Raw genomic sequence first — 26,638 nt, 5'->3', positions numbered from 1 at the left:
TTGGAACTCAAAAATTTTGTGGAAATGAATGTTGAAAGCTTAAAATAAATAAATAAATTAAAAAAAGAAAACAACACAAATATATAAAAATAAATGAAAAAAAGACAAAACAAAACAAAACAGGTATTCTTGTCCAGTTGTGTGAATGTGAAGATATCATCTATTGCAAAGAATTGTCTGCAAAAACTCCTTTTTTATTTTCATATTTTCATCAAATATATCCTGAAATACATTCTTGGAATATACATGTAAAGATTTTTATAAGCAGATGGGTCAGTAATTAGTACTGTTTTCTTGTTTACCTTTCTCCGGTAATTCTGTCATCCATGATTGCTTGAATTCTTTTTGACATATTCCCATCTTTGTGATATCTTTCAAAATCAATCTGTGGGGACAAGTGTAATGATAAATATCTATAATCCCTGTTACTGAGGATGCTGAGGCTGGTGGGTACCTTGAATTTAGGAGTTCTGAGCTTTAGTCAGGCTAAAGCTGATTAGGGGGCCAAACTAAGGGGATGAAAGAGGATAGAGGGCTGGCCACTAACCTGCATCAGGATGGGTGAACTGCCTCAGATTGAAAAAACAAAACAGATTAAACCTTCAGGGCTGATCAGGATTGGGACTGGGCTGGTGATATTGCTGCTTTTCCAGTCTGGTTGAGATAGCTAGTCTCAAATAGACAAATAAATGAAAATCAATTTCTGGATACCTTCCTAATTTCATTTTTTTTGCGAGCCATTTTCATTTTATTTCATCACACATCAGGTAAAAAGTTCTGAGAGTTCCAAAAGTCATTGTTCCTCTACAGTTAGTAACAATAATAGATTGTTGTAGGTTTGTTCCACTTCACATTTATGTCCTTTGTTCCCCTTCAAATTTCATCTACAAAATTTCCTATTAAGGCACATTTCTCCAAAGGTGTATGTTAAAGACCCACATAATGCAGAATATCTACAACAAAAAAAGTAAGCAAACAGTGACAGATTGCTCTAGACTTTTTTACTTTTATCTCAATTCCAAAGACTAAATGTTTCTTTAAGTTATATTTCATACTTTAATCTAACTATTTACATATGAAAATGTCTGCATTTAAAATTCAATAAGTGAAATAAAAAAATGAACTTTAAAGATATGATTGTTTCTTGTTAGATACTGATGATGCCAGTGAAGGAAAAGGAACTGGTTCAAACAAACAGCTAATTAAAGTTAACAATATAATGTGAAGAAGTCTCCAATTAGTTAATGCTTGAATTATTCTTCTTTTCTTGGACATATCTTGGTTGTTTTTAGTGAGGTATATTTAAAAAAATACAGTAAATATACTCGGGCTCAACATCTAGTTTTGAAACTTCTGGAGGAGAAAAAAAATACATCTAGATAATTTCTAGCAGTTCTTTACAATGTTATGTTTATATTGTTTAACAAAAAGAATATTGGACTTGGAGTCAGAAGAATTGTTCAGATCTTGAATCTACCTTTTACTGCCCACGTGACTTTGAGCAATTTTCTCATCTATAGAAGGGTGTGGAGAGTGGATGAGATGATTTCTAAGGTCCTTTTGAGCTTTTCTTCTTATCATCCAATTCCAAATAATTTTGTTGCTTTAGTATTCCTCCCCCCCCCATTCTTTTATTCCTGTTCCTTCTTTTCAATCTTACTATTTGTTGCATATTATTTAGAGGAGAGTAAAGAGAAAGAAATCTCATTATAATGACCCCAATAGATGCAATAGAAGAGGGAATGGCCCTAGTAAATAAAATCATTAGGATCCACCCTTAATATGGGGGTAGGAAGTGAAAGAAAAGGAAGAGGAGAGGAATAGATCCAATGGAATTTGGAGGATGCTGGCACTAAGGATTTACCCTGAAGCATGCAATTGACTCTGGTGAACTGGCATCTGGGATACCACATTTGTTCTGGCAATAACAGCACAGCAAAGATTTAGACATTAAGTTGGAAAGAGTACAGACAAGAAGGCAGGAAGATGATGGAGGGGTTGAGGGGACTGATCTATGAGGGTAGATTAAAAGACTTCAATAGCTAGACTTTGGCTGCATGACAAGTAAGGTGGGCCATGATAATCATCTGCAATTATCTGAAGATGTAAACACTAAGGAAGGTGAAGTGCTACTTGGTATGGAACAAAGGAGTATAATTATCTGAAAATTAAGGCAACACAATTTTCAAAAAGAACATAAGCCTAAATATAAAGCAGATTTATCTGATTATATTTATTGGATTCTTCATATTACAAAATCTGTGACTTTGAAAGATCCAAAACCAAGTTGGACAAACCTGAAGGAAAGGCTTTTACCCCCAAGAACCCAATACTTTTCATTATTTCAAGAATTATCTGACATATATACTATATCCATAATAGAACATGACTACATTGTTAGACTTTAGGATAATTTTTTTATCCCTTCTCTTTGGAATCATCTAACTCTGGTGATACTTTTCACATACCCTTCTTCATCTTTAACACCCATCATTACTAAGTCCCATGATTTTGCCTTCATAATAACTCTCATAAACCGTTATTTAATCTCAATTCCCCAAATCACTACTTTATAGTGAACCCTTCTTTCCAGCTGCCTAGACAATGAGAAAAACCTCTTCACAGGACTTTCTGCCTCCCCCTTTCTCTGCTCTTATCCTGAATTAGCAGAACTGTTAGACATTTCCCTTAATCACAGACTGGGTCATGTTACTTTCTTGTATAAAACATTAAATGGCTCCTCCTTTTTGATTAATGACAGCTTAAGGCCCTCGCTTGGCATTTAAGGGTTTGCCTCCGCAATTTAATATTGCCAAACCATTTTAGTCTTGTTTCATAACATTCTTTTTGACATGCTCTACCATAATGCAGTGGAGGAAGATGAAAAATACCATCCCACACAAGGCAAAGAAGGAACATAGCAGGGACAGTCTTGTGTCACCTCCATGCCTTCGGTAGGTAGCACCCAATGGGTGGGAGTACCCATGCTTCATTTGAAGACACTGAGACCCCCCAGATCTCAACTTTATGCATTATTTGAGAGTAGGAGTCAGTATGATACCAATGGAAGATCACCCTGTTATTTTATTGGACAATTAAAATGAAAATATTTTCTAAATAAAAAATATTTTCTAGTAAAGAGGGACTAATAAAGAGCAGAGAAGGAAAATGAACAGGGAAGTAGAAAACTTAACCTTAACAATACTACTCTAGCAAAATGCTGCAAAGAGGGACTTGGACCAAATGAGACAAATCATTTTTCACTGGATATCTACACTCTAACCAGTCAGGCTACTTGGTGTCCCCTGAACAGATGTCCTTTCTTTCTTGCTTGCCTTTGCTCATGCTGTAATGAGTTGTTGGTTATTGTTCGTCTTTTCCCATGTCGAAGTCCCAGCCATCATTTAACATTAAAATGAGTTCCCACCTCATTCACAAAACTTTCCCTGATGGTCTCAGTTGACCATGGATTTAGACATTGAATAGACTTCAGTCTGTCTTACACAAATCTCTTCTTTTGTGCCTATGTTCTCTGTTTGTGAGACTGCTACATATTATAAAGTTGGAGTGATGTTTGGTTTATTTTCATATTACTCATGTAGGATGGGGCTAGAAACTCAACCTGTGATTACATTGGCATAGGGACATATTATATTATATCATATATTGATATAGGTATGGAAACTCCCTGTACTATTGCACGTTAGCACCTTTTCTGCAACATGTAGTCACTGAGGGCACTGAGGTTAAGTGGTTGCTCAGAATCATGTAGGGTTGTCAGAGAGCTGGCTTTGAGCCATCCTCTATCCTGTACTCCATGCTACCTCTAAATTATGAACTGTGTTGAAATGGCTAATTTCAAGTACAGAGAATTCCAAATATACCCCACTTTTTATCTTTGTACCTAGGATAGCACCTGGAACATAATAGATACCTAATAAATAGCCAAAGTGGTTATTTGCTCTTGATATTAGAATATGTTCCTAGGATGTAAGAGTGAGGAGCAAGCTGGTTATGTTAGTAAAGAGAGTGAATTTATGATAGTGACTGGAAACTAGGTAAAGTGAAAATTTAGGAAACTACTATAGTCAGATAAAAGGGGTTCCATGACAAATGTTCAAGAGGCTATGGGAAAAAAAGCATATTAATGCAGTGTTGATGGAGCTGTGAATTTCTAGCCATGCTGGAAAACAATTTGGAACTATGTCCCCAAAGTCACTAGACTACACTTATCTCTTGAACTAGGTATATGACTACAAGAACCATATCCTAGAGAGGTCAAAGAAAAAGAGAAAAAGACCCATATGTACAAAAATAATTATAACATTCCTTTTTGTAATAGGATCAAATTGGAAATTAACGAAGTGCCTACCTGTTGAGGAATGGCTAAACCAGTTGTGGCATATAAATGTAGTGGAATATTGCTATGCCATAAGAAATGATGAAATAAGTAGTTTCAGAGGAAGCTGGGAAGATCTCTGTGAACTGATGCAGAGTAACATGAGCAGAACCAGGAGAACAATTTATACAATCACAACATAATAAAGAAAAACAACACTGATTGTTACAATGATAAACCCCACGTCCAGAGGACTGAAGATGAATCATGGTACCCACTTCCTGCCAGAGAGGTGATGGAATTAAAATGCAGAATGAGAAAAACATTTTTGGACATGGCCAATGTAGGAATTTTTCTTGCTGGGCTCTGCATTTTTCTTAATGAGTTTTTTTTTTTATTGTTTAGGTGGAGCAAGGAGAGATAACAAATACTTGTCTAAACAAAAAATAGTTTTTAAAGTCTCATATTTTGGAAATATATAAATAAATATTAGAAAAATAATACTCCAAGGATTCATGATTTCTTTAGTGTGGTTATTCCTAGTGTATAAGAGTAACTGGGGCTGAAAAATGCAAAACCAACCAAAGGATGAGTCTTTCTGAACCCAGCTAGGCTGGCATTTGAGTAGCAGGCATTTGGTCTGTCACCGAATTTGTAATTGAAACCTTTCCAATTTGATTGGACTAACCAGGGCTTGTGCTCCATTGGCATGGCCTTAAACAGCCCAGAGTCACCTCCCCGACTGTGAGGACTGAGGTACAAAAGATTGTGAGTGGAAGGGACAACATGATTAAGTATGGAAAACTCAAGAAATATGATTCCTGTTCTTTAGCTTGAAAAATCATAGTAGGTCAAGGGGGCACAAGTCACCATCCATTAGGAACCAGTGGCTGTCAGAGAAGGGAAATGAGTATTCAGAGTTTTACTGGCATAGAACTTTGACTCACTGTTAGACTGCAAAGGTATGAGAGGTCAACCTGAATGAATGTTGCCAGACTAAGTACTATTTTTTTAGATTTCCTTCCCTCCAAAAAATTCAGGATCCAGAGAAAGCATTGCATTTTTTGGAGAAAAAGAAGTCCAGAAATTTGCACAAGTGCTGCTAGATTTTCTAAGATCCTACTATGTCAAATCATTTTGTGACTTTAATATATTTTTTTCTCCCCAAAAGTCCTTTTCTTCATATATAGCCTTGAAAATCTCACTATGTACGACATAACTTATCATTGCTATCTAAAAATGTCAGAAGACTTAATTAAATCAGAGGATGTTCATGTTCCTTCATGTAATGTTATTGATATTTTGATTCTGCTACTGTAAAATAGATGTTCTGCAATGTTGTGCATTAGGCATTTCCTGTTTTTAATTTGCAAAAGGAAAACCTAAAATCAGACCTTAAGTTTCTTAACAATTAAAATAACACCAGCAAACAATGTGAGGTGGCTTGGAAACCACATTTACATCACACACCCATCTATTTAGTAGACTGTGAGAGGGTCATTGGTTCAATCTATGCTAAAATGGGCAATTTGTGGAGGAAAGACCTCTAGTCAGTACTCCTGGGTATCTTTCTTCATACTTAATACTGGGAACCCTGACACAAAAGTCATAGGGACCTGTTATAGCATGAGTAAAGGCAAACAGGGAAGAAAGGACCTGGTCTGTTCAGGGGACACCAAAGTAGTCTAATTGACTAGAGTGTAGATATCCAGTAAAAAATGAGTTATCTAGTTTGGGCCAAGTCCCTCAAGGGCTAAAGGCATCTGTTGACTTTTTAAATAATCAATCCACATTTATTAAGCATCTACTATGTATGAAGAACCATGCTAATGGTAAATTTTCCCTTTAATTTTCTGCTAGGTGCCTTAGGGATGGAATTGAAAGCTAGAAAGCTTTACATATTGTGAAAGACAGTTGTCAGGGTCCTGATAGGTTGCAAAGTCCACAAGACTTTTAAAAAGATGACACAGTGATGTGTGTGTGTGTGTGTGTGTGTGTGTGTGTGTGTGTGTGTTCCTCTGTTAAGAACTTTTTGGTTCTGGGTTTTCTAAGATTCAAACTGGCAGAGTATATTCAGTGATTCCACCTTCACAACTCCTTGTCTCTTTTTCTCCACAAACATGCATGGCCACAACCCTGGTTCTAGCCTTTACCACCTCTTACTTGGTCTTTTACCGTATTCTTTCTAACTGGTTTCCCTGCCTCAGCTTTCTCCCTCTCCAATGCATCCTCACAAGGCTGCCATGGTGATATTCCTAAAGCACAGTTTTCACAACTTCGTACATTAATCAATAAAATTCCCCTTGGCTGTTACTTCTAAAATCAAACACAGATTCTTCTCTTTGGCATTTAAAGCACTTTACAACCTGGCTCCAATTTACTTTTCCAGGCTTCTCTTCACACATCCTACGGTCCAGTCAAACTGATTCTCACCCATAACATTTCGTGCCCCATTTCTATTTTCCTCCACAAAGGCTGTTTGCCACCCCTAGAAGATCCTCTCCTGGAATTCACCCTGGTCTCTTAGAATCCTTAGTTTTTTTCGAAGGTCAGTATAAACAACACTTAAGTGAAGCCTTTCCTTGAGTGATTTTCTTTAGCATCAGACAAACTGCAACTTTTTTCCTATGGAAATAGTTTGGTTTAACTTTCTGATTAAAGAGGCAGTCTGTCTCAGAAGGACCTGGGTGAAAGTTCTGCCTCTGAAACTTACTAGCTGTGTGAGTCTGGGCAAGCACTTAAGCTTTAGGTACAGGAGGGAACTCCCTAGGATTTATCTCCTAAGTCAAAGATGAAGCAGTTCCCACACTCCAAACTCCCTAGGCCTAAAAAATCAGAGCTCCTTCCCATATTCAGGCAACTTGGTGATTAAAATATTTGGCTCCTTTCAAGATGACCTGTTAATCAACTAATCGACCGTCTCCTGTGGCATGTCATCTTCTCAATTTTTATGGGTAACTGTGCCAGACAAGACCAACCAGCAAATACTTATCAAACACCTGTTATGTGTCAGTCAGCGTATGACTGTGTATGTGTGTGTGTTTTAAATGTTACCACTGTAGCTTTAATTAAATAAACATTTACTGAGCACAGTGAAGGGAATTTGGAGACTCTGTCCTCCTTTCAAATGAATTTAAGTTTCAGTTTAAAAAAAGACATAGCATATTTCTGTGATATGTGATTCTTTTTACATGCTTTTGGATCTTATTCAGCGTAAGAGTGTTGTTTACAAAACCCAGAAATTCCTAGGCCTATTCAAATATAAAAATTTTATATAAATATAAAATTAAATATAAAGGTAGAAAAAAGGCTACAGAGGACTGTGTATTTGAGACATTCTGAAGTCATCATTCTTTTGTGGATCATCAAGGTAGTTCTTTACTCTGCGTTAACCTTTGGATTAAGACAGCAAGAATGCCATTTGTACAATTAAAAATGCTATCTTTCTAGGTGACTCACATTGACCTCAATCAATTCTCTGTAAACTGTTTTAAAGAAAGTTAAAAAAAAAAAGCTTCCTGAAATAGATCAGTCTGCTGAAATATATAATGAGCATATCACTTCTCTCTGATCTTGACCATGGTAGAGTACAGACTTCATTAACTTTCTCACTATCTCTTCTGCAGTATATTTTCTTCATGGGAGAATAATCCTGTCAGGGTCACAAAGAACTTCCGGTTTCATCCCCACCTGACAAGGTTAAGCTAATGGATGATCTGCTGTCATGTCTAGCTTTATTTTTTGTAGTTTCCCTCTGATGACCAGAATATGAACTCTGGAGTATGTGTTAGAAACTGAAAACAGGCCAACTGGTTTGCCTTGGAGCCTGTATTCCCACATTCGCTAATTCTCCAAGGGATAAAAATGGGCCCAAGCCATCCATGAGAAAAACACATCTGGGATAAGAACAATTTTCTCCTCTTTGGACTCCATGAAACACAATTCAAAGCTTGATGATTTTTGCGTATGTTTCTCTTTCTTGCTTGCTTCAAAGTCAGTGAAGTCATAATGGTTTTCTTTCCCAATTTTGTAGAAGAAAAAACGTGTCCAATGGCATACTTCCTGTTTGCTTTGTCATTTTAATTCATATTAGGACATTTCTGTCTGAGGTAGTTTTAAATTTCAGAAAATGTCAAATGTCATTTGTTTATTATTTGGGGTATTATAATGAATTTACATACATTATTTTCTTCTACCTTCAAAGAACTTTATCATGTACTGAATAAGTGAATATGATCAACACATGTTTGGGTATCAAAAGAGAAAATAAATGAACACTTACAAAGAGCTAGATCACATTAAGCAAATACTTATAAATAAAATTGATTTATCATCAAAATTTCATGAAACAAAGGCTAGTTCTCTTCCATGCCATTTAGGTAGATTCCCAAGATGAGTCTTTTAGTGTAAAATGTCCCTCTAGAATTAAAAAGTAGAATAAATCACCAGGAGAAAACATCTCCATACACCTCTCAGGGACTCAAATATCCTCATCTGTAGGGAGCCGAATTTACAATCTCTACAAAAAGGACTCCAGTATGTTGGGCAGACCTCATTTATGGCAATTTCATTAGAGTTATAGAAAGATATGGAACAGAATCGCATGAGATGAAAAGGTATGGTTGGGTTTTGGTCTGTACTGGAGGATAGAGTACTCATACTAATGAAATCATGGATCTATTGAAAAATTATGGTAGAGATGGTGATCTCAATTTCTTTTATGTTGTAGAGGAAGTACTCTCCATTGGTAGTCACTAATGGCAGTACCTTTTATTGTAAATCATACCATCAATAAAATGAAAACAATTTTGAAAAATAGAGATTATAACAAGGGAAAATCTGAATTATCTTGTACTAGAGTTTTGTAGTAGATGTGGCACCAGGAGATAAAACCTTGCTCAATAAATATGGATATTAAGAGTTTTTTGTTGTAATAGAATTTGAATTAAAATAGGTCAGGAATAATTTCCCCATCAGTCAGTTTTTTTTTACACTACACTCTACAGAAGTTATTTTTTCCACTTCAAGGAAATGCAAAACCACCTTGTTTAAACCGAATGGAAAAAACAAAAAATAAAACCATAAATTGTTTTCTGTCAATGCTATTTATATACCTATGTTCTTAGAATATGAATAATATCTAAACTACGTAGAGTAAAGGTGGTTTCCCCCATAACAGTTAAGATCAACCGCATTGATAATTCAGCCACTGTCAATGGGTCTGCTTTTCTGTGGGCTCTTTTCAACTGGGCATTCACTACATATAGGTTGTTGGTTAAAAATTTTAGAAGTAAATAATTCATTACATGTAGCTTGTTGATAAAAATTTTTAAAAATAATCACAAACCCCAAATCCATGAATTGCACATCATGAGGCATGGATTTGCTTTTTCTTGACTCACCTCCTACTAATAGTCAGAGAAGGCAATAATATCTTTGAAACATAGGCATTTATTTCCCTTGGGAAATTCAAAGAATGAAGTGATAGCATGATGTAATAAAAATATATGCATATACATATATACTCACATTCATACACGTTGCGTTATATAGGAAAGTGCAGCAACAGTGATGGCTGTGTGGGAGGCTTATAATAAGGAAACAACTCACTCTTTTGTACATCTTTTTTAAGGAAAAGTACAAAGTGAATCTCCAGGATTAGGTCATGTGATCACAAGCAAATTATTATATGTAAGAATGATAATACACATAAGAATTATAGACTCTAATAATAGACAAGGACCGAACTGACGACGTTTTTGCAGGAAGAAAACCTGCCAAAATTTTCAGGAAAAAACCTTGTCAAAAAATGAGGAAAATCTCATTCAAAAAACCAAAACTTTAATAGTTCAAGTAATTTCCTTGATTCTTCATATTTCTGGGGTGCTGGTGGGAGCCCTGAACCTAGAATGACAGAAATGTTCTGAGACTGACATTAAGTGAAAAAGTAAAGGGAACTTCTATTGGACATTCCTATTCCCATGGGCCTTTGTGTTCACTGACAAAGCTTTCAACTTGGGGGACCCCAAAACTTTGAAATCAGTGATTTTTGGAACTATCTCATGTTATGGGACAGACCAGTAGAAGTGCTCTAGGAGAAGGAAGGTAGGGTAAGGAGAGAATACTGGCTTCTGGAATCAGAAGACTTGCTTTCATATTCTGTTTTAATATTTCCTGTAAGTGTAATTTTGGGCAGTTCTAACTCTCTGCATCCTTTCACCCAATTCCCACTTACACTAACAAGTTGGGTCCCCAGAGGGTTGGTGACCATTGCTCCCTGCAGAATACTCGGGGTAAATTTGATGAATTAGAGGTTTCTCTAGAATGATTGCCTATGAGTGTCTAACTGGAACACACTCTAATATCAATTAACCAGTCAGTATTTCCCCAATATCAATAAGACTGTTGATACCAACAAGTTTTTATAAGGAGATATTTATTAAGGAAGTATAGCAAAAGCAGAAGCACAAAAACATCTTTCAAACAGGGGGACATGTTGTGCTCTCTGCATTTGGTCCCTAAGGAGAGTGGGCTCAAGCTTAAAGTGGCTAGTTTAAAAAATTCCCCTCTCCTATAAAGAGGTAGTTAGTTTCTGGTTCTGGGAGGCCTTTTCTCTTTTGGCAGAGTTCCCACAAAGTTCCCTTCTCAGTGTGGCATACCAATATCTTTCCTGGTCGTGAAACACTGTGCATTGATAGACACAGAGAAGCTGGGTAGGAGATAGGATGCAAGGCCTGTCATATCTGAAGTCACATAGCCGTTCTCTGTCTTCACTCAAAAGCAACCAGGGAAGAGAGGGAGAGGTAGTCCTTTTCATTTTTTGTATGTACTCTCAGTTCTGGCTCAGCTGTCATTTAAAAGACTGTTTGTCATCCTGTGGTAAGATGACAGGAAACAGGATACCAACATATGCTTTGCAGCAGAGGGAAGGGCCACTGTATTATACATGTCCTAAAACAGATTCACTGAGCCTCCATGTGGGTTGGAATCGAGGAGATTCAAGGCCTTCCCCCTTTATATACGGAACCTCCCTAGTCCTCAGTTTTTCATCTTTAAAATCAGGGAACTGGCCAAGAAATCTGGGGTCTCTTTGAGGTTTAAATCTATTACGTTGTGATATACAGAAAAGGAGGATTTTAGGTTGTCTTAAAACAACTGGAAGTGCATATGGCTAATAGTTTTAAATATTTAAATGATATGCTCATACAATTTCAAGTTGATCAGCATATCACAAAGCCATTTATTTTCAAGGGCTAAAAATCATGCCTGGGAGCTATCACTACTAGTAAAAGTGGCCTAAAAATTACTCCTGGAATATCTATCATGCTTAATAAAAATTCTAGGAAGCCCAGAGGCTCCTGGGCAGCATCTGTGAATTTAAAGAGAAAGAAATGTTCTGTCTTCTGGAAAAGTCACTAAGAACCAAAGGCTGACTCCTTAATGAAGTATGAGTAAGGTTGGACAGGTGGACTAATGATCTGGCCTTGAACTTTACCTTTCTTTTTACCACATCCTTTACATGCTTTGTGTGATCTCTTACTACCAGTGGTGGCTGGGGTGAAAGAGAAACTCATACTTTCCCTTAGAGTTTTCTGGGGAAATTTTAATACCTGTCTGACATAGAACCACAAATTTAACTGAAAAAGACTCTGTCCTAATGAGTGAATCTAAACTTCATAGAACAAATCCCTTTAATAAAAGGATTTGTTCTGTAAAATTTGGACTCAGTCAAAAGGTCACACCCAAGGACCTACAAGGCCACATGTGGCCTCAAAGCTGAGAGTTCTCCACTCTTGATCTATTCCAATACCCTCAGAAGAGAAAACCGAGGCTTGAAGAGTGAAATAACTTGTGTGATGTCATATAAATAATAAGGGTCAGAAATAGAATTTGACCTCGGGTACTCTGACTCCAAATCCAGTGACATTTCGGTAATGTCATTGCCAATATCTTGGCCAACAGCCACTCTACCAATTCTTCTGCTGCGATGGACACAACTTTCATGTAATTTTTGTTGTCATTTTGGTTGTGACCAACTCTTGGATTTTCTTGGCAAAGATACTAGAATGATTTGCCATTTCCTTTTCCAACTCATTTTACAGATGAGGAAACTGAGGCAAACAGGGTTAAGTGACTTGCCCAGGGTCACACAACTAGTAAGTGTCTGAGGCTGGATTTGAACTCAGGTCTTCCTGACTCCAGACCTGGTGCTCTCTGCATTGTGCAATTTGGCTTCCCTGCAACTTTCATACATACAGAAAATTCTTCTCCATGTAGTAAATAAGAAGAATCTCAAAATTGATTAAAATCAGCTTTCTAGTGGCAGCTAGGTGGTACAGTGCATAGAGTGCTGGACCTACAGTGAGCAAGATCTGAGTTTAAATTTATTCACAAAAACGTATTAGTTGTGTGACTCTGGGTAAGTCACTTAATCTTTTCTGCCTCAGTTTCCTCAGCTGTAAAAGGAGATAATAATAATAGCACCTACCATATAGAGTTGCTATGAGGAGATAACATTTATAAAAAGACTTAGCACAATGCTTCATACAGAGTAGTAGCTTAATATATGCATGCTCCCCTGCTTTTCTTCTTGGTTTTTCTAAAAAGCAACCAAACAAAAACCTAAGTTTAAAATCCTGTTCATTTACTTTTCATAGCTGAAGCTCATACTATATTTTTAAAGCAATTAATCTTTAAACTAGTTTGGATCTGGTTATAGTTATGGGTCCAGTGCTGATACTGATGAGCAGAGGAGTTTTAATATGCTGTCTTTTTCCAGCATGGCCCGGTTCATCTGTCCTTGGGTAACTTGATGACCCTCTGCTCCCAGGAGACTTAGTGAGCTAATTGGTTTTAGTCCTACTGAAGCTTAAAACTCCAGAACTCGAAGGATCCATCATTCTTAACCTATACTAGGGACTACAGCTATGTACCATCACACTTGGATAATTTCATTCTTAAAATAAAGAATAAAACATCAGTAATAAGTAAATGTTTTTTTTTAAATGATCACAACACAGATGACAAATTCAAGCCAGATTAGAAAATTAACCCATAAAACCCCAAACATTTCAACTCTGCACATAAACTCATGAGATCTTGGATGTTTGAGATTCTGTTTTATGTTGAGATACCCTAACAGTAGTTTTTTTCCTACCCCTGGTCTCATTTAACATATATCCTACGTCCTGGTAGACCATGAGTGTGCAGGGTATAGGGAGAGGAAGGTGATATATGTATCCGGACCCTACATATCAGATATGTGGTATAGTGAAAGAAGTAGTGGATTTTAACTCAGAAGATCTTGGTTGGAATCCTGATTCTGTTACTTATATGCGTCACCTCAGTTGTCATAGACTTTCTAAGTCTAAGACTTTTCTATTTCACATAGAAACTGGAAGTTTCTATAGTCTTCATATGGCCAGTGCTGTCAAGGATCCTTAGACTTCAAATTCTTGGTCTTGACACATATCTCTAAGCCTTGACCTTTACTTGACATTTTAAACAATCACTTAAGTCTTAAGTACACTTGAATGTAGTCTTCATAGGTAACATACTGCATTACCATCTTAATTTCTATTTTTGCTTACAAAATTCCATTGCCATTGATAATAGGGGATTTTGTACTTATGTACTAAAATCAGAAATTTCTTCCTGCAAAGAGGTCATTCAATCAGCCTATTTTAAGCACCTACTATATGCCAAGCACTGTGCTATGTCTTGGACATACCAAGAATGAAATATTTCTTGTTCTTAAGGAGATTGCATTCTATTTGTGAAAATAGCATATCCATATATTAATGTAAGATCCTCTTTCAACTCCCCCTATCCGCTTACACTTTGGGTCCCCAGAGGGTGGCTGTGACCACTCTAAGGGATCTAGGGTTATCCTAGGATAAGAGGATAGCCTCTTAAGCTGGTGATCAGGAACCCTCACCAGTGTGCTTTCCCTTAACAATCAGTCAGTAGACTCAGTTATTTCTTTAGCTATTCAAGAGTCAGACCTTTTCTAAGGTATGGAATTCTTTGTTTATACCTGAAAGAATCTTTTTATATTTCAATGTCTCTGGTTTCTGTCTGTACTAACTTTCAGCTTTGATGAGTCTGAATGAGATACACCTTTATACAAGTAAATACACAGAGTAAAGAGCATAGGAATTGGACCTGTGGTTTCCTTTGTGTGTAGAGTTCTAGTGAGGAATGTTCTCTACCAATATAGACTGTAAATTGTAGTATTAAAAGAATTGCCTAGAACACCGAGAAATTGTGACTTCGTCAGGATCACACAGCCAGCATTTGTCAGAAGTAGAAGTGTTTGTCCAGGCCTTCCAGGTTCTGAGTTAAACTCTCTAGCCATGATATCATGTCATCTCTCAGAATGGATATAAAATAAATCTAAGGTAATAGGAGAGAAAGGACAGTAGAAATGAGGGAGGGTGGCAATGGAGAGGGCAGTAGGGAATCAGGATAACCTTCATCATTGCGATAAGATAATTCTAAAATAATTGATTATGACATGCGCTGATCTCAGGAGTTATTAACAAAACTTGTAAGTAGTGTGATTTTTTTTTAAGGAGTAATGGGAACTGGGGATTTTTATGGAAAACAAATGGAAGCTCATGTTGATTGAAGTAGCAATTGATACCTGGATTTGAAAGGGTACCCAGAAAGAAATAAGACAAGAAAGAGAAAAAGATATCTAAAGGAAAGAAATCTATATGTAAAAATATCACATAAGAATTGCCTGATTGTGATCCTCACTGGAGTTTCTGTTTCTGAGAGGGGTTATGGAAGATGCAGGGGAAGCTTCCCATCCTTACTAGGAAGCTATTTCAAGGAAATACCACTCAGACTCTCAACTCTATAGCCTCCTGTAGAACTACCATTACATTAATCTCCAGGCAGGAATAACTGCTTTTAAATGATTTGATCTTCCAAAGACTAGACTGAATCAAATCTCACTCCTTTTGCTTTTTAAGTAAAAGTGCTAAATTCTACAGAGTTTAAGCAGAATTTAAACATCATTGACTCATTAGAGCACATAAAACTAAACATCATTTGAAAGGTGCAAAAGGATTTGGAAGTTCCTTCCTATGAATGTTCTATCTAGCTAACCTTCCTTTTAGGCTCCTCCAACCAATGCCCTTCCTAACACTGAATGTATTAACATAACTGATATACTTTAAAATGGGTTTCTTTCAAAAAGCCTTTGTTGCCTTTTCATAATTCTCCTCCTAGATGATTTAGTCTGGAAAAGGAAGATTCTTGATTGATTGGTGGACAAACATTCTCTGAGTAATTGAGAAAAATGGGAAATTGAAAACATAGATATCTCCAGGAACATAAAAGAGGCAGCTGCAAACTTCTGGGGGCTTGAAGTCCAGCTGGAGAAATCTCTGGAGTCTGGAAAAGGATTTTTCCCATTCAGGAGTCTTGGTGGGGGGATAGCAGAGGAAAGAACTTCCATGTGTCCCTGGCCAGTGAGTTTATGATGAGGGAGATAATTGGTAGCACCTTAGAGGCCTGAAGTCTAGGAATACTCATTGTGGGGTTGAAAAGTAGATTTCAGCCACAGGCCTGGGGCTTCCACAGTGAAGCAGGTTAGCCTTGAAGTCAAGAATAGGAAGAAAGCCTTCGGTTAGGTAAAGAAAAATGGGAATGATTACAACCTGATAGATTTAGAGGAGCATAGAGAAAATCCCTAATTGGAAAAAAATGGAAGGTTCGCAAAATATTTTGCATATTCTGCCTCTCCATAACCCTGAAGAAACTGAAAGTGACTAAGTAACTTGTACAAAGTCACACAGTCAGCAAGTGTCAGAGACAAGATCTGAACCCAGGTTTTCTTGTTTTTTGAGGGTGACCCACTGGCTATCCATTATATGAAACTACCTGTCAACTAATTATCTGGGATTCTCTGTATCTCCATTTCAAAGTTTTCAAAGCCCTTAATTTACATAATCTCATTTAAGCCTTAAAATGCTGTACAAATGCCAGCTAAAGGTAAATCATAGAAGACCTTTGAACCCAAATTGTTTGGCAATGGGAAGGTGATGAATTTTCTTAATCCAGGACATGACATAATATCCCAAAGTGTTCCTTTATTTATTCTGGCAGCATTGTGCAGAAGTAATTAAAGGGGGAAAGAAGCAGGGATATCAGTTAGGAGAATATAAGAGGTAAGGGGTGTGTGTGTGTGTGTGTGTGTGTGTGTGTGTGTGACCTGTATGGTGTGTGTGTCTTCGTCCTTCGTTGCTGAAGAAGACCATGCCATCAGAGAAATAATGATATGACTTGCACTTGACTTTGTTTTGAGTGAGGGAGGGCTGTGCAGGTCACCAGCCTTACTTCTCCTCCAGAGCCATCTGAATCCAGTGATCAGACATTCATCAGGATGACTGGAGATGGCCCAGGATGAGGTAACTGGGGTTAACTGACTTGCCCAAGGTCACATAGCTAGTGAGTGTCAAGTGTCTGAGGTGAGATTTTAACTTAGGTCCTCCTGACTCCTTCACTGATGCTCTATCCACTGCACCACCTAGCTGCCCCATGTAATCTATAATCTCACTGGTGGAGAAACTTCCAGTGAGGAAATCTCTATCAGTGTAGATTGGCACCTATCTTGTAATTTATAGCAATAGAATTGCCTATAGTCACATAACAAACGTTTCAGAGGAGGGACTTGAACCCATGAACTCCCTATTGACTATTAGACTAGGTAGTGATTTATTCATACTCTCCCACTCCTACCTCCTAGCTTGATCAATTCATTTTTTGCTTTCAATTAGAAAAAAATTTCTCCTTTGACTTTTAGAATTTCTACTTTTGTGTTTTCCTAATCCACATCCCTTTCATTGATAAGAGTGTTTAGAAATGTAATCTTTTGTCTAGGTTTGAAATAGATACTTAATGTCCTTAATTATCATAGTTTTATTGTTTATTTTCCCCTGCATTTGAGAAGCTTTTCCTTTAAGTACTTATATGCTATGTTATTCAGTTTACTCATACTAATATGGATGCTATTTCATTTTCTATGGTACATTTAAGCACATTAAGTTTCTTTATTTATTTCTTTTAATTCTATATTTTTCATTTAAAATTCTTTTTATTGCTTTGTCTGAGATCATGATTATTACCCCTGATTTTTGAGTTTGACTGAGATACAATAAATTCTGCTCTAGTTCTTTAACTATGTCTGAATTTTTATATTTCAAATGTGTTTCTTGTAAATAACAAATCTCTTTTTTTCTGCTTTCTAGTCCATCCTGCTGTCAGATTTCATTTTATAAGTGCATCCATCCCATTCATATTCATAGCTATGACTATTATTGTATATTTCCTTGCATTCTATATTCATGTGCTTTTTCTTCTCATTAATCTTCATTACTTACTTTGCAAAGAGGAAGACAGTTTTGAAAGAGGAGTGTTACTTATTTGTAATTGGAGCTATCTACTTCAATTTCATTGCCCCAAATTCACTCCCCTTTCTCCAGATCTTCATTACTGGGTCAGAGCCCTTTCTCTTTTTTTCATTTCAATTCTTCTTTTGAAATCAGCCCTTTAAAATTGAAATTCATTTTGCTTGTGACTAGTCCCTCACCAGTACTACCATTCCTCTTCTCCTTGTTCCTGTTCTTTTGTAGAGTTTAATAAATTTATAAGCCAAATTCGTGTGTGTGTGTGTATTTGACTTTGCCTTGGTCAGATAAGAGTAAGATTCATGTGGTATTAATTTTTCCCTCCCTTCATTTATATTGTATAATTCTTCTACTTGTGCACCTAATTATGAAAAGTAAGAAGATCTCCTTTTCTTTCTTCCATTACAAACAATAAAACAGAACCACTCCATGTCCTGTGCTTTTCTTATTTAACTCGCTCTATGACCCTTGAAGACACTGAGTTCTTACTCAAATATACTTTCCTTTCTAGGTTTCTCTTGACTCCTGTGTTTGAATTTCAGTTTATACTCAGTTCTGATCTTCTCTTCAGAAATGCTTGAAAATCTTCTCAACATAAAAGAATTCCCTCCACGCCCCCCTTCATACTTCCTCCCTAACCCCAACAGAATTATGCCCAATTTTTCAGAGTAATGCTTGATTGTTTACTTTTGGAATATTATATTCCAATATTTCTTCTTTGTAGTGGTAGCTGGCAAATGCTGTGTGATCCTCGAAGTATTTCCTTAGTACCTCAATTCTGACTAATTATAGTATTTATTTATTTATTTATATCTAGAAACTAAAGTATTTTGGCTAAAGTATTACTGGGAGTTTTCATTTTGGGAATTTATTTATTTCTTTGAATTTTCATTTTGTTCTTTGGTTCTAATAGATCTGGACAGTTTCATTACAATTTCTTAAAATACAGTATCCAAGATTTTCTTTGGGTCGTGGTTCCCTGGTTGTTAAATAATTCCTAGATTATTTTTCCTTGCCATGTTTTCCAGAAAAGCTGTTTTTCCCCAAAGTAAATATCTTACATTCTTGTCTTTTTTTTCAATCTTTTCCATTTCTCCTAATTTTTTGATACCTTGTGGAGTCATGGATTTCTCTTTGGTCTGTTCTGATGTTCAGGTAGTCAATTTTTTATGTAAAATTGTCACCTTTTGTTCTAGACTATTAATTCTCCTTTTGTCTTTCCTCCTCAATTTTAATTTTATTTGTAATCTCTTGCTTTATTTCTTTTAGGTACTCTTGCAATTCCTGAAACCAAGCTATTTTTTAAACTGAAACTTTGCCTGTGATTGTTGTAAGATATTCTCTTTGGAATTTTCCTCTTGGATTATTCTTGACGCTTAATATCTCTTCAAAGTGTTCAGTGTTTTTTTCTGTTTGTTTTTTACCCTCTTTGTAGTCTCAGTTATTGGTTTGGAACTTATCCAGGTTCTACTCCCTCCCATAACCTTGAATAGTGTAGTCAGGGCCTGTTTGGTTCTAACTTTGCTTTCCTGGGTTCCCATTGATGGCTCCTACTTCCAGTAATGTTTCTGCACTCAGAGTGCTAGAAGGCTCCAGAATTCCCAGTCAGGTATCTGTGATTGACTGTTCCTGATCAAGGGACTGGGTGATCATCTGATCCCCTTGAATATTCCTTAAGGCATTTGATAGTCTCTATACTGTTTGAGACTCCTTTAATCTGGTTACTGACTGATCTTCTTACTTACTTGATCAAGGCACTGGGTAGCCTTGGATTTCCTTTATCAGGGCATTGGATTGTCTTCATCCCAGCTTTGTGTTTGCTGAAGCAGTGTAGGAATTTTTCTCCTGTTCCCCCCAGGACTTCCTGAGTTGGAATGTTGCTTCTATTTCCCATGGACCTTCTCTGGTCAGGGTACTGGGCAGTCTTTTGTGCCTTTGAAACTTTCCTGATCAGGATGCTGCGTAATCTTCTGTTGTTTCTCTGCCCTCTGGGTCTTCCTCAGACTTCCCAATTGCCATTTCCAACCTTTTCTCCTTCATGTTTCCCCTATTAGGGGCCTGAGTGATCTGACTTGCAGTCTGTCATCTTATACTTGTGCTGGCATCTCTGGTGGAACTCACTTATCCATATTCCAACGTTTGAAGCTTCTGATAGTGCTTTTGTGTAGTCTTGTAGATGAAAAAGCTTATGGAGGTTTCTCTTTGTATTTTTTGGTCTTTGTTGGATCTGGTGCATTTTTTGGATCATTGATGGAGTAAAAGTGGGAGAGTTATACTCCTATGTCACCCAACACATGGCTTTATTGAGCTGGTATTTTTACTGAAGAATCTAGGATGCCTTTTAGCATACTTATGAGGGAGCTGCCACAGGTATTGGTAATACTGCTGGACAGATGGGCTACTGAAACTCAGAGAACTTGACCATGATCACACAACTAGTACTATAAATGTTGGATGAACCTGGATTTTCTTAACCTTAAGTCTAGAGTGCTAGCACTCTACTATATTAGCTCTTTTGGGGTCTGGTCCAAGTTTCCATTCAAAAAGGAGTGATTTACTAGAAATGAGGTTCACAACTGAAAGGTAACTTAAATGTGCAGTAAATAATATCAATTGATTCCCTCTCTCAATAAGCAAAATTCATGCATACTTCCATGACACCTGGATTCTGGTCTTCATTCTTATGGCCCTTCCTCCTCCCTTTAGAACTTTGGATTCTGCCCCTAGAATGACTCTAGGCTCTGATGGGTGAATTTTCAGTTTATCTTCCTTGGAATCAAGCGTTAATCCAGGACTATGCTGGAGTCAATTTGAAGCAACTTGTGATTAAGTATTTGTGTGGATATTTACAAGTCAGAAATGGGCAAATGAGGGTCTGATTGATTGTTTTGTATTGGTGTATTGGTAAATGCCTATATAGCTCCATAAATACTGCTTGAGCTTAGGAGGAGTGCAGTAGAAGGCTCAGGAAATGAAGTCATCACCAGATTGGAGGCCTGGTTATTGTAGGCTAACAACAGTCCCACAACTACTACTACTATAACCACCACCACTGATACCACTCCTCCTCTTTGTCCTAATACCACCATCTGTTATTTATAGAGCACTTAATGGTTTGCAGAGTGCTTTACATCTATTATCTTATTTGAGCCTCACAATACCTCTGCTTTCATCTCATCTTCCCACCACCATTTCCAAACCATTCCACTTCCAAACCATCCATGCCCTATCCTCCCACTTCTACCTTTCCCTTTTTATAACATAAGCTCTTCGAGGGCAGGACAATTTCATTCTTTTACATACCAGAGTAGGAACAAAATGAGAGCTTATTAAATGCTTTATCATTCATCCATGGTTGTCTCTATACTCTACAATCTAACTTTTCTAACACTCTCTTTAAATGGCTAATTATGCTGTCCTAATTGCTAACCACCTTTTCTCTTTTCAGATTATTGTCTCTCACTTCTTATTGAAACTCTGTCCTTGGTTCCACAGCACTGTAGCATCCTAGTTCTAGTTCTTTCTCTCTGACTACTTCCTCAGTCGTGAGGGAGTGACTCACTCATCTATCTTTTTCTGCTGCTTTTCCCTCCCACTCACTAAATGTGTGTCTTCACTAAAGTTCTGTTCTTAGTCCTCTACTTTCTCTCCCACTCAGATTTGATTTACGTGACAGCTTCAGCTGTCATCCACCTCTATGGGTCTTCCACCTCTGTGTCTATCCATTTCAACATATGTCCATGCTTATTTGGTCTTCTGAATTACAGTCTTGATTTTCTAACTACCCACTGGACATTGCCATCTGGATATCTTGGTAGCACCTTAAATCCAACATTTCTTAAACTTTCTCCCTTTTTCATTCCTTCCTGTTCTCCCACATCAGTTGCTTGTGATTTCTCTATTTTTGTTAGTAGCACGACCATTTTCCCAGTCATTTATATCTGAAAACATGAAGCCAACCTCCAACTCTTCTTTTGTCCAGTCATTCACTGCTTTCCATTGATTCTGCTTCCATAATATGGAAGTCATCTATCTCTTCCTTTTTATTCTCTATATAGTCATCCTTTTTTCAGCCTCTTATAACCTCTTGCCTGGACTAATGCAATATAGCCTCCTACCAGCTATCTCAGCCTTTAGTTTCTTTTCCTTTTTTGATTCATTCCGCTACTGCTGCCAGCTTAACTTTTCTAAAACACTGCTTTGCAAAATGTTATTTTATGGGTCAGCAAATCCAGAATTTCTTCATCAGGTTCAAATTTTTTAGCCTGTTATTTGAGTCACTCAAGTTGGCATGGGTATTGAGTTTTAAGGATTGTAAATATTTTACATACGTTATCTTACTTGGTTCTCATAACAACCCAACTGAAGTGGGTGGTACATGGATAACTACCCCCATTTTAGAGCCAGGTGTCAGAGAGTGGCTAGGTGGTACAGGGAACAGAGTGTTAGACTTGGAATCAGGAAGATCTAAGTTCCAGTCTGGTCTTATGCACTTACTATGTTAACCTGGGCAAGTCACTTAACTTCTGTCTGCCTCAGTTTCTTCATCTGTGAAATGGAAATAATAATAGTATCTATCTCCCTGGGTTGTTATGAAAATAAAATAAGATGGTATTTGTAAACCACTTCACAAACATTAAAGCTTTATATAAATGCTAGCTGCTATTACTACTACTACTACTACTACTACTACTACTACTACTACTACTACTACTACTACTATTACAATTTAATGTACGGAAAACAGAGGTTCAGAGGAGATGAGGCCACATAGTAAATAGCCCGGTGGATCTTGGACTTTAATAATAATAGCTAGCATTTATATAGCTCTTTAAGGTTTGCTAAGCCTTTTATAGACATTATCTCATTTGATCCCCTCAACAACCCTGGGAAGCAGGTACTACTGGTATGTCCATTTTACAGATGAGGAAACTGAGGGCAGACAGAAGTTAGGTGACTTTCCTAGGCAGCTGGTAAGCGTCTAAAGCCTGATCTGATGTTAGTTCTTGCTGACTCCAGGTCTGGTGCTTTGCCTACTTCTCCACTGAATCTCCATGAATCTCTTCAATGCTCTAAAATATCACACCTAGGCAGACAGCTCATGCAGAATCTGTGCCAGGCAGACTCATCTTCTTAACTTTAAACCTGGTCTCACATGCTTACTAGCTGTGTGACCCTGGGCAAGTCACTTAACCCTGTTTGCCTCAGTGTCCTCATATATAAAATGAACTGGAGAAGGAAATGGCAAACCACTCCAGGACCTTTGCCAAGAAAACCCCAAAAGGGGTCACAAGAGTGGGACAGGACTGAAATGACCGAACAACAAATATCGTATCTAGGTTCTTTTCAGTCTGATTTTCTACTACATATCCATGATTGCTCAACTGCTCCAACTAATGTGGATTACTGAACTTATCTTGCAAATTACCCCTCTGCATCTTTGTACATTCTACTCCCTCTAGCAGAAATGTCTGTCTCCTTCCCACCTCTTTCCTTTATTTTTTGAAATCTTATCCAGCTCTAAGACCCAGTTCAGACACCTACCCTCAAAATTACTTCCTCCATAAAATTTTTCAAGTGATTTCTTCATATATCCATTTGACAAAAACGCATCATTTTTATCTTGTATATAACCTCATTGAAATTCTATTTCTTATACTTTCTCATGGTATGGTGGTATTTGGAAAATCTTCAGGTATGTTGTCGGTGTATTTGCTACGTTAGGATCATCTTAGCTGAGTTTAGAGCAGATTATCATCAGAATATTGGTTACTATCTGATGAATTTTTTGGCTGTGACAATTCAACATGGAAATCCTTTGGTTTGTGTTGGTAGAGGAGTTACCCTAGCAGATAAAATAATAAATCTTTCAAAGTATCAAAATCACCAAAGTTTTAAAATGACTTACATATCATAAGTCCTTTAAAGATAGGGAGTATGTCTTCTTCATCCTTATATTCATTCATTCATCCAACAAACATTTATTAGGCACTTAGTGTATGCAGAATACTTCTTAGTGTTGCGTTACAGATTTTAGTTACAATAGTCCATATCCTTATGGAAGTTAACATAGAAGGTTATAGAATATTATATAGAACATATGGAAAGGTAAGACATAAATATAGGTAATTATAATGCAATAATATTACATGATAAGTGCGTTAGAGAAATAGAAAATGTTTGTTTTGAGAGGTATGAAGAGGAAATGACAGATATCATTCCAACTGCAATGGCCTGTATGTATCAAGGGATCGATACATTTTTGTTGAATGAATGAAATAAATGAATGGATTATCTAGTTCTACAAATTACCTTTCTCTGTTTTTCTTCTTCCATATCCTTTCTAGTCTGTTGATATTAAACTGCAGAGGGTAAGACATAGTGAAAAGAATTATTTTGCCCCTTGTTAGCAACTTTTAAGATTTGCTGAGGTTGGGATTTGAAGTTCCCAGCTAAAAGGAAATGTTGATATGATCTGTATGTGTCATTTAGCTCTACTGAATAACTATTACCATGGTTAATTGAGAGTAGACTATAAGCTAAGCCTAGAATGGAAATGTGTGTGGGACCCAGAAACATTTCACCCATTACATTATACAGGATGAGAATCTAGGATAGGATCTGGATCCTGTAGTATAGTAATAAGCATTCAGTCTTCTTCCCTTGCCTGTCAGTGAGCAAGCCAAAAATCTTCCACCTGCTCCCAATAATTTTTGATTAGAACAGCTTCACCAAGAAAACATTCCTCTAGGAATTTCTCAGAAGTCACTGCTAATCTGGACTGCTCCATATTCCTTAACATGCTGGTATTTTCTCTGGTTTGTTGTTTACAGTTGCCCAGGAAAAAGAAAGGCATTTCACTGCCTAAGGATGAGGTCACCAGTGCCATGGGTTAGTTTCTTTGATCAAGAAAGAAAAGTGAAGATAATAACTTGGCTGCAGTTCCATCCCACACTTGGAAAAAAAAGAAACCAGCAAAGAAATTCAGCCCACAGTCGGCCATCTGCCATGCAGCGTGTGTGGTGGCAGCCCAGGCAGAGAGAGTTGGACGCTTGTGAATGCAGAGACTTATCTCTCTGACTTACTGGCCCAGCAAAGAGAACAGTGATACGGGACTAGCCAGAGAACCAACATTTTCCCACAGTCTGCCTCAGGTTTGCAATTGGTTTCACAGTCTCTGTTAAAGAAGTCGATGGTATCAGTCTTATTCCCAGTGGACAAATGTTGATGTCATTGAGTCACTATCAGAAGAGGGGATTTAATGAGCCTAAAAGCTTGCCCTGGATGGAGCAAACAGGGAAGGAGGATTCTTTCAAATCCAGGGGCAGGAGCTTTTGGCTTCATCAAGATGCAGTATAATTTAATGGTGATATCAGAGATTTTGGTGGGAGAGTGGAGCTGGTTTTAATTTTCTCCCCAACTTCTGAGTAGGTATGAAAACTCTTGCAAGATACTTCTTTCCTCATTTTCTTCTTTTTTCCTCATTTTCCCTCTCACTCCCTTCTTTGTCCTGTCCCTTCCTTTTCAGAGTAAATGTTTATTTGGTTTATTGAGGATTGAAGGACAACAGAATTGTAGATTTAGGGCTGAAGGGGACATAAGAGAGCATCTAGTCCATCTAGTCCATATTATCCTTTTACAGATGAGGAAACTAAGACCCAGGGAGTTTAAGTGACTTGCCCATGGTCACAGAGATGTGAAACATCAAAGGAAAGATTTGAATTTAGGTCCTTGGACTCCAGAACTAGAAATTCCTTTTCTCCTGCCCTCAACTTGAACCCTGAGCATGACAGAATGACCAGAATAAATAATAACATCCATTCTCATTGATCCTTGCACTCAGACCTAGAGAAATGAGTGATGGTTCATGTAATCCAAGTGTTCTAGTCTTGACTCTGACTCTAACTAGTTATATGGGCAGCTAGGTGGTATAGTGGATAGAGCACTAGTGCAGGAGTCAGGAGGACCTGAGTTCAAATGTGACCTCAGACACTTGTCACTCACCAGCTGTGTGACCTTGGGCAAGTCACTTAACCCCAATTGCCTCATCTTGGGTCATCTCCAGTCATCCTGATGAATATCTGGTCACTGGATTCAGATGGCTCTGGAGAAGAAGTGAGGCTGGTGACCTGCACAGCCTTCGCTCATTCAAAACAAAGTCAAGTGCAAGTCATGCCATTATTTCTTTGATGGCATGGTCTTTTTCGGCAACAAAGGATGAACACACATACACATACAACTAGTTATGTAACTTTAGGGAAGTTACTTAAACTTGGGATTTAGCTTTCCTACCTGTAAAAGAAAGGGGTTGGAAAAGTGATCTCTACAAGCCCCTTCTAGCTTTAACTTTGCATGTCTATTATCCTACCTCTCTTTAGGAGTTGTCTCTTAGTCATTTATCTCACAAGCATGGCTACCATGAAAGGAATTAATGAGTCAAAGAAACAAAATGAAAATTGTTGGATTGGTACATGGTTTAGTAACCTCAACTGGGGGCAATCTATGTTGTGGTTCACAGTATGTTACTGATTCACACTTGTAGCTATTTCTGCCCATCGTAAAATAGAGATTCAACAGTTATCTGATTATTTGATAAGACAACTATAATAAATTATTCAGTCCCCTAGTTTGATTAATGGACCTATTTTTTTTCATTTTTTTGTCATTGATGACATACAAATAATCAGAAAATTGACAAATCTGTATTTTATAACATGCTCTGTGATTTAGGGAAAAAAGGCTTTTAGGTGTTCTTATTCCTGCAGTAGTTCAAATGGTGATAATGCTGAGAAATACCAGAGTTTCTGTAAGGAAAAGCAATCAGTTGTGTGGAATATTTTTTATTTAGGAAGTATTTATACCTCAGCTAAAGGTGATATAG

At 37.2% G+C, this 26,638-nt stretch overlaps 1 long non-coding RNA gene across 3 annotated transcripts in view; it reads left to right on the top strand.

The window, feature by feature from the left end:
• Positions 1 to 26,638, top strand: part of LOC140512810 (uncharacterized) — a 203,129-nt gene continuing 176,491 nt past the window's right edge. Inside the window, exon 1 of one of the 3 annotated variants that reach the window (XR_011969925.1) lies at positions 1 to 25,188. This is a non-coding gene — a long non-coding RNA (uncharacterized lncRNA). The remainder of the gene's footprint in view (positions 25,189 to 26,638) is intronic. The other 2 variants (XR_011969927.1, XR_011969926.1) reach the window with 2 other exon arrangements.

The sequence above is a fragment of the Notamacropus eugenii genome, chromosome 6 (genome assembly GCF_028372415.1).
Source record: "Notamacropus eugenii isolate mMacEug1 chromosome 6, mMacEug1.pri_v2, whole genome shotgun sequence".
In the NCBI taxonomy this organism is placed as follows: domain Eukaryota; kingdom Metazoa; phylum Chordata; class Mammalia; order Diprotodontia; family Macropodidae; genus Notamacropus; species Notamacropus eugenii.
The sequence above is the reverse complement of the archived record's forward strand: the minus strand, read 5'-3'. Positions and strand labels throughout refer to the sequence as shown.